Source organism: Gastrolobium bilobum, unplaced genomic scaffold (assembly GCF_033153095.1).
Source record: "Gastrolobium bilobum isolate Gb01-03AN ecotype WA unplaced genomic scaffold, APGP_CSIRO_Gbil_v1 utg384, whole genome shotgun sequence".
Classification (NCBI taxonomy): Eukaryota; Viridiplantae; Streptophyta; class Magnoliopsida; order Fabales; family Fabaceae; genus Gastrolobium; species Gastrolobium bilobum.
Window position 1 is genome coordinate 12,694 of NW_026896220.1, and position 8,343 is coordinate 21,036.

At 39.2% G+C, this 8,343-nt stretch overlaps 1 non-coding gene across 1 annotated transcript; it reads left to right on the forward strand.

The window, feature by feature from the left end:
* Nucleotides 1-4,312: 4,312 nt before the first annotated feature.
* LOC133298313 (small nucleolar RNA R71) lies at nt 4,313-4,419 on the forward strand. Its single transcript, XR_009749781.1, has one exon. It is a non-coding gene; the product is annotated as a small nucleolar RNA R71 (small nucleolar RNA).
* Nucleotides 4,420-8,343: the final 3,924 nt, after the last annotated feature.

Sequence of the window (8,343 nt, forward strand, 5' to 3'; positions counted from 1 at the left end):
CATGTGTGATGTGCCTACGTGAGTTTTCTGATTTCTCTTCAGCCTTGTGCCTCCCATTGCCACCTTCACCTCCCTTCCCTCTTGTGAGCCAAAGGTGTCACCTTTCTCCTTGTTTTTGTCACTTAAACACTTGTGTGAGTGAGGGCTTGCCTTGAGAGTGTGTAGGAGACCTCATTCTGAGTTTAGATTCAGAGTTTGTGAGGTTAGGGTGGCTGTGTTTCTGAGTTGGTGGAGTGAAGCTTTGGTTCATGTCTTTGGTGGTGCCAAGCTTGGTGGTCAAATTCGTGTCTTGTGAAGTCTGAACCTTGGGGTTGCATTGGAGGTTTCCCTTATGTTTCATTTTCGGAGTTTGGAGCTCTTGAGGTGAGCCATGATCACCTCTTTGTCATTTTGAGGTCTTAAGCTTGTTTAATCGGTTAATAAGTGAAACTTTAACCATTTGAGTAAAGGAATGTGTTTCTGGGTTCATAACTTGTTGGTGGTTATCTGTTTAGGGAGTCATTGGACTCCCAATCGCTTTTGGACCCTTAAAAATGGGATTATGCAGATCACAGTTCGTATTTCTGCATTCTGGTGAAAAGGTATTCGAATACTTTTCGTGTGGTATTCGAATACTTGTTCACATGTAGTCGAATACTCCTTGCTGGAGTATTGGAATACTTTTCTGGGAAGAAAAGTATTCGGATACCTTTGAAGAAGTATTCGAATACTGGAAAGTATTCGAATACAGTGAGGTTTGGTATTCGGATACTGAGTATTCGGATACTGAGTATTCGGATACTGGGGGGAAGAGTATTCGGATACTTGGTAGTATTCAAATACTTTAATGAAAGTAATCGAATACTTTCTGGAGAGCTGGAGTATTCGAATACTACTCGTGGAGTATTCGAATACTTCCTGCAGAAACAACATATAATGAGTCAAAATGAGTAAGAAGGACTTAATCACTTAATGTAATCTGAGCTATGATTATTGATGAGTAATTATGGCATGGGAAGATTATGATTGTGTTGTTTGTTGGCCTTGAGCTTGTGTGGACTCTTGGCATTGGATAGTTAGCTTGCAAGGTAAGCTTTCGTGTCCTCGGTTTAGCCATTGTTGGTTCCACCATGTCCCACGGGGGGATGGTTATATGCATGATGTTGTTTTCATGATATACTGAATTGTTGAAATGCTATTGAGCTGTTATATGCGAGTGCCTTTATGATATGCATGTGGTGTTCCACCTGGTAAGCCTGAGTATCTGGTACATACAAGATGGTGAGACTGGGGTGAGGTGCAAGCGATGTTCCTTGTACTATAATTGTGGGTAATAGACGTATTCCTGCATTTCTCTGGCCAGTAGAATTGTTATAACACACATGGCATGAATATCTGTTGCACTGCATAGTTTTGGAACTGATATGGAATTACTGCTTTTGAACTTATATTGCTTATGAAAGTGAGCTTGGGGTGGAAGATCCTTGAGGACCCCTTGTCTTACTGAGGTTACTTCTTTAGAGATCTGACCCCACGTTTGGGGACGCTTATTTCAGGTTCAGGTAACTCGGGGGTTGAGACCTCGGGCGGCAGGAGGCCGGAGCTGAGTTAGATTATGCTGTTATCATGTTATACTGTTGTATGATGACATGATGTGGATTGGATGCTGTTTATGTTTTTCGTCTTATTATTATTATGTTGATGTTGAGACTTATGTTGGGCTTGATGCCTTATTTGGGTGAGCATGGGGTTTGTCCGTGCCACTTTGATTTCTGTTATGTTTAAGTTTAACTAAGTTGTATAATCAGGGTTGTCCGGTCTACGTGTTGTAGTTCTGTGACTAGAGACCTATTGATACAAGTTATTCCTTGGAATGAAAGAGAATTCCGAATCAGCTTTGTCTACGAACAAGGAAGCAATAAGTAATGCAACTAGGAATCTCATGGAGAGTTCGATCCTGGCTCAGGATGAACGCTGGCGGCATGCTTTACACATGCAAGTCGGACGGGAAGTGGTGTTTCCAGTGGCGGACGGGTGAGTAACGCGTAAGAACCTGCCCTTGGGAGGGGAACAACAGCTGGAAACAACTGCTAATACCCCATAGGCTGAGGAGCAAAAGGAGGAATCGGTCTTTTATATATTGAGGTATTTCAGTTAGCTGTCTATTTGTAATTTACATACAGACGATGTTTTGAAAATGACTAAGTAATCAAGTTGGTAATGAATAATGATGTCATAATTGAAAAGAAAAAGATATTCCGCATCTTTAATTAAGCGCAGCTTAATACGATGATATGCTAGCATTACCAGATATATACGGGGTGTTACACTTTTCGCTCCATGTACCGCGTGATTTGCGCGGTACTCTGTTTTCCTTGACTTAAAAACTAACTATTTCCTAAAACTTAAAAGACTCAACATAAATAAATAAGCAAATGACTCAAAAATTATTGGGTTGCCTCCCGAACAACGCTTGTTTGACGTCACGAGCCTGACGCACTCCCTGTGATTATGGTGGTTGGAAGCATGCTACCATTGATGACCCAGTCTTCTTAGTCTAATATTGTGTCTTTCCATAATAATCATATGCATGTGGATGAGGATGAAGGTTCTCAGGAACTTTAAACTTAGTCTTCACATGCTTTTCCTTACTCTTGGGCTTTTCCATCTTAACCTTTGGCTTGCTTTCTTCATGCCACTGATGAACTTCCTTCTTGTTTCCTTCCTCAACCTTTTTCTCCACAATGTAGTTAACTTGATCTTTAGGTTGAGATGCAAGAAATGAAGCTTCAATTGTAAGTACCTTGAATGTTGCTTGCTCTCCATCCACGCGCATTATCAACTCACCCTTAAGTACATCGATTAGCGCTCCTGAGGTTGCTAAGAATGGCCTCTCGAAGATCATAGGCACACCGGTATCTTCATCAATGTCAAGAATAACAAAATCAACAGGAATTAGAAATTTGTCTACCTTGACAAGCACATCTTCCACAATACATGTGCTTGCTTTGTTGAGCGGTCGGCCAGTTGAACATTCATCCTTGTTGGCTTTACTTCATCAATCCCCAGCTTCTTCATCAGGGTTAATGGCATCACATTAATGCTGGCACCAAGATCGCATAAGACTCTCGCTATAGTCGTCTTGCCAATGGTGCATGGAATACTGAAGCTTCCTGGATCCTTCAACTTTGGAGGCATGCTTTTTTGTAAGATTGCACTGCACTCCTCTGTCAGTGTAATCGGTTCATCCTATGTGAGCTTCCTCTTCTTAGATAATGTTTCCTTCTGGAATTTGGCATATGAAGGCATTTTCTCTAGAGTTTCTGCAAAAGGAATATTAATATGCAATTTCTTAAAAATATCTAAAAATTTAGAAAATTGCTTCCTTTGCTCATTTTGCTTGGGCCTCATTGGATATGGAGGTTTCTCAAAACGTGAGAAATCCCATTGTTTCTTTTGAACTGCAGGAGGTTGTTCCTTTGCTTCTTCTTTATCCTTTTGAGCTTGTTCATCCTTTCTTGTAGAAACTTCAACTTCCTCTTTTTCTAGCTCCTCATTCCTTGTATCGATGACATTGCATTGCTCCTTTGACACTGCATTGATCCTTTCTTGACTCCTCTCAGCTATTTGTCTTGAAAGTTGGCCAATTTGAGTCTCCAAGTTTCTGATGGATGCATCTTGATTCTTGTGGTAGGCTCTTGTCTCATTCATGAAGGCGTCAGTATTCTGAATGTTATCATTTGTGGTCTTAGAAAGCTGTAGCATTGCCTTCTCCAAATCAGACGGTTCCTTATGTGGAAGAGGAGGAGGTTATAGATAATTGTTGGATTTGTAGTCCAAACCTCCCCATTGAATTCTCCTTTGGAAGTTGCCTCCTTAAGCATTGTTCTGATTCCTCTGAAAATTTTGGGAATTCTGTGATGGCCTTGGATTATACCAAACTCCATTGACCTGGAACGGCTCAGCTCCCATGCGTGTTGGGCACTCATTAGTCGTATGCTCCCCTTTGCAGTACTCACAGTTAATTGAATTAACTTGAGATGGAGAGACTTGCATTTTGTCTAACTTGGCATTCATATTGGCTAACTGTTGAGAGATTACCTTTTGCTCAGCTAATGACGAATCATTGTTCCCCAGTTGTAGAATTCCTTTCTTTGGTTGAACTGGTTGAACTGCCATAGAGGCATTCTCATTCCTTGCCATGTAGTCTATCTGCTCTAAAGTTTGAGCTGCTATCTTCTTCCCTATTGTTCCACCGGGTGCACTGTTGACAACCATTCTGGAATTTGGTGTCATCCCATTGTAGAAGACTCTGACCTTCTTGGTGTCTGGCAAGTCGTATTGGGGGCACTTTTTGATCAACTCCTGGAATCTGGTCCAGGCTGCACATAAGGTCTCTCTCGGTTGTTGAGGGAAATTGGTGATTTCATTCACCAACTTATTGTACTTTTCCATGGAAAAGTACTCAACAAAGAACTTGGCTGCTAACTCATCCCATGTTCGGATACTGTTAGGAGCTTGTCGATCTAACCATCTGAGGGTTTTCCCAGTCAAAGCAAAAGGAAACAACCGGAGTCTGATTGCATCATCGGACACTCCATGATGCTTAGTTGTATCACATATTGTTAACTTTCCCAAATGAGAGTTAATTTGGTATTTTTATGATGAATTTTCTGCATAAATTCCATATAAGTTATCTTGTTTGCATGATAATTGAGCTAATTATTGCATATTCATGATTAAGTGCTTTGAGATGACTAAGTATGGAAAATGAGGAAATATTCCGTGATTTTGTATAAGAATAGATGATTTGTTGAGTGTTTGTCTTTGCAGGAATAGTTGACGCCAAAAAGCTGTAGCAGAGAAGTTGACAAAGTAATGATATAACAATCGCTACAACATAACAACGAGGACAGGGGAACAACTGAAATTCAAATTTCAAAAGTTAGTTATTCCCCAACAAATGGATAAAGCACCAGCAAGCAAGGATCAAGGACGATCTTGAAGATTAATTCTTATCCCAAAATCCCAAAGATCAAGGACAACAAACTCTTATCTAATCAGCAACAATATTGGCAGAATAAATTCAAGAAGATCAAGATCTTATCCAATCAAGTGCAAACAACCCAAGAAAATAGGGATAAGATAAGGCTGCAGCAGCACAACTCATGGATTTTCGCTCCCAAACCTAAAGCCCAATTAACAACCCATCTTTTCCTATTTAAAGAGGACTACATTACGATTCAAGAAGGCTGGGAAGAATGTAGTACCCCACACACCAGGTTTTAGAGAGAGAAAGTAAGATTCTTGGAGGAAGAAGAGCTGTTGGAGCAAGACCGTGACAAAGTTTTACAACAACATTCGTTTTCATCTTCTTTTCTGTTTTTCAATGAGTTCTTTCTTCCTCTTCTCTGTTTTCTTTTATTCTATTATGAGCTAAATTGCTCCTTAGGTTAGGTGATAAAGTACCTATGTTGTAAGATTGAGATGTATGTCTAAACTTTGTTTTTATTAATGTTTAATTAGTTAATCAACGAGTTTGCTTATTCTTATTCACGTATGCATGTCGAGAGATACATATGTGATATTGAGGAGGTTGGGGCCGAGAGATTTCCGAATCCGGACCCTTGTTGAATTGTGTAGATTAGTTAGGTTAAGAATAACTTAATTAAGTTGTGGGTAAAGAGATCATTCACACCACATAACCTTTGAACTTGAACTTGAACAATTTAGTAATTAGTTTGGCCATAGAGATGTGGGAATTAGTTATTGGGTATATATGTTAGGTTGGCCAAAAGCCCCAGCATACTTTTATGTTCGGTTACTAATTAGTCATTGATATAGCATCGTTATAGCATCGTTTCAGTATTGCTGTATCAGGGAAATTGAACCTGACCTATATCTCATCCATCATTTTAATACCTTAGAATTAGTTTATTGTTTTCTTAGTTTAATTATCTTTTATTTTACAAACCCAATCATAAAAATTAATCATGTTCTAGTTTTTTACTTAAATAATCATTGCTTTATAAATCATCTCCGAGGGAACGATCTTAGACTCACACATCCCTTTATTACTTATGACACGTGCACTTGCGTATTTGTGTGATTGATTTAATTGATTGCAATTTGCACAACAAGTTTTTGGCGCCGTTGCCAGGGATGATTTCTTTAAAGTTTTTTTATTTAAGTGAAGAAATTCTCTCTTCTTTCTATCTTTTCTTTTCTTTGACCTTTCTTCTTTTCTATTTTCAAGTGTTAATTGCAGTGTTTGAGCAGTTCTCCAACCAAGCAAGAAGTGAACTTTAACCTTGAAACTGAAAGGACGTTTCAAGCTCAAAGGAGACAGCAAAGACGTAGCAACGCTACAGCATTACCTGATATGGCAGAAAGAATGGCAGGAGCAAGAGCTAGCAATGAAAAGCCAATTCAGTCTGAGATCTCAATCAGAGCGCAAGGAATCCTAGCACTTATGAACCTTCATTCTCCGATTGTTCAACCAGAAATTACAGCAGCAAATTTTGAATTGAAACCGGTCATGTTTGACATGCTGGAAACAATTGGCCTATTCAGTGGAATGCCTAGTGAAGATCCACTTCTCAACATCAAAAATTTCATGGAGGTAGCAGATAGCTTCAAGATACAAGGAGTTACATCAGATGCATTAAAGATTAAGCTATTTCCCTACTCTCTCACCAAAAGGACTAAGGCATGGCTGAACACACTACAACCTAATTCTATCCGTACATGGGAGGACATGGCTGAAAAGTTCTTGATGAAATTCTTTCCTCCTATGAAAGCAATTCAGTTAAAGAATGATATAATAGCGTTCCAGCAATATGATGATGAAACACCTTATAAAGCATGGGATAGATTCAAGGAATTGCTGCGGAAGTGCCCAAACATGGCATTCCATAATGGATACAAATGGAGACTTTTTACAATGGTCTTAATGATCAAACAAGGGGTGTAGTTGATGCATCAACCAAAGGAGCTCTCTTAGCTAGGACATTCACAGAAGCATATAAAATCCTAGAGAGGATGGCATTTATCAACTACCAGTGTCCAACGGAAAGAATGAATACAACAAAGAAGGATGCTAGAGTACAGGAACATGATGATGTATCAATATTGGCAGAACACATTTCATCTTTGAATAATACAATCAAGTCACTCAATCTGTCTGTCGATGCTAGAGCACATCAAGTGCATGCCATAACCAATGCTATATCATGTGTTTTCTGTAATGGTCCTTATGTTTATGATAATTGTCCAAAACCCCCTCAATCTGTTTGTTTTGTAGGAAGCTATAACATGAACAATCCATATTCAAACACCTACAATCAAGAAAGGGGGAACAACTCAATTCTTTCATATTCACAAGGACAACAACAAGAATTCTCTGCTACAGCAACACATTCAAACAGAATTCCATACCCTTATGAATTTATGCAACAGCAACAGCCTAGTCAACAAGTTGATACATCAAATATGCTGGAAAGCATGTTGAAATGACTTTATGGCAATAAGTGATGCTCTTATCCAGAACCAAACTGCTTATATCAAAAACTTGGAAACTCAGATGGGACAATTTGCAGAAGCAATCAAAATCAGACAATATGACACACTGCCTAGCAACACGGAGTATCCAAGGAGAAACGAAGAGGAGCATATCAATGCCATTGAAATAAGGAATAAGAAGGAAATAGACCAACTGGATGTTGTAGAGAGCTATCAGAATAAAGGTGATAAAGCTGCAGATGAGGTGGAAATTTATGATCAACCCGAAGAACCTCAAATTGCTGACACTGAAAGTACTGCTATAGCAAAACTACAGCAGGGTCAGACCGTCAGCAAGACAATCATACCACCATCTCCTTTACCTCAAAAGCAACAAAAGCAACAAGATGCCATGCAAAAAGAGCAAACCTTGAGTGATCTTGAGGCTAATGTGAAACTGATGTCTATGACTCTGCAAGAGAATATGGGAATAAGGAGCATATGGTCTGCAAAGATGACTCTACATTTGCCTAATTGCTCTATCAAAGCATCAATTGGCATTGTTGAAAATATGAATGTCAAGATAGGCAACTTTGCACACCGAGTAGATTTTGTGATGCTTGACATAGAGGAGAACCCTATTATTTCTCAATTTCTTGAGGAACCATTCTTTGATACCCGAAAAGTTATGGTAGACATGTGGAAGAGTGATTTGATTTTAAAGATGGATAGAGATAAGGTGCATACCATTGAATATGAGGTCAAGATGAAGGAGTCTACATGTGAGAAGAGTTGGATCGAAGAATCAAAGTTGTTCTTCGCTCTTTGCTTCAAGCCACCTTGATCATAATCCAAGTTAGGTTG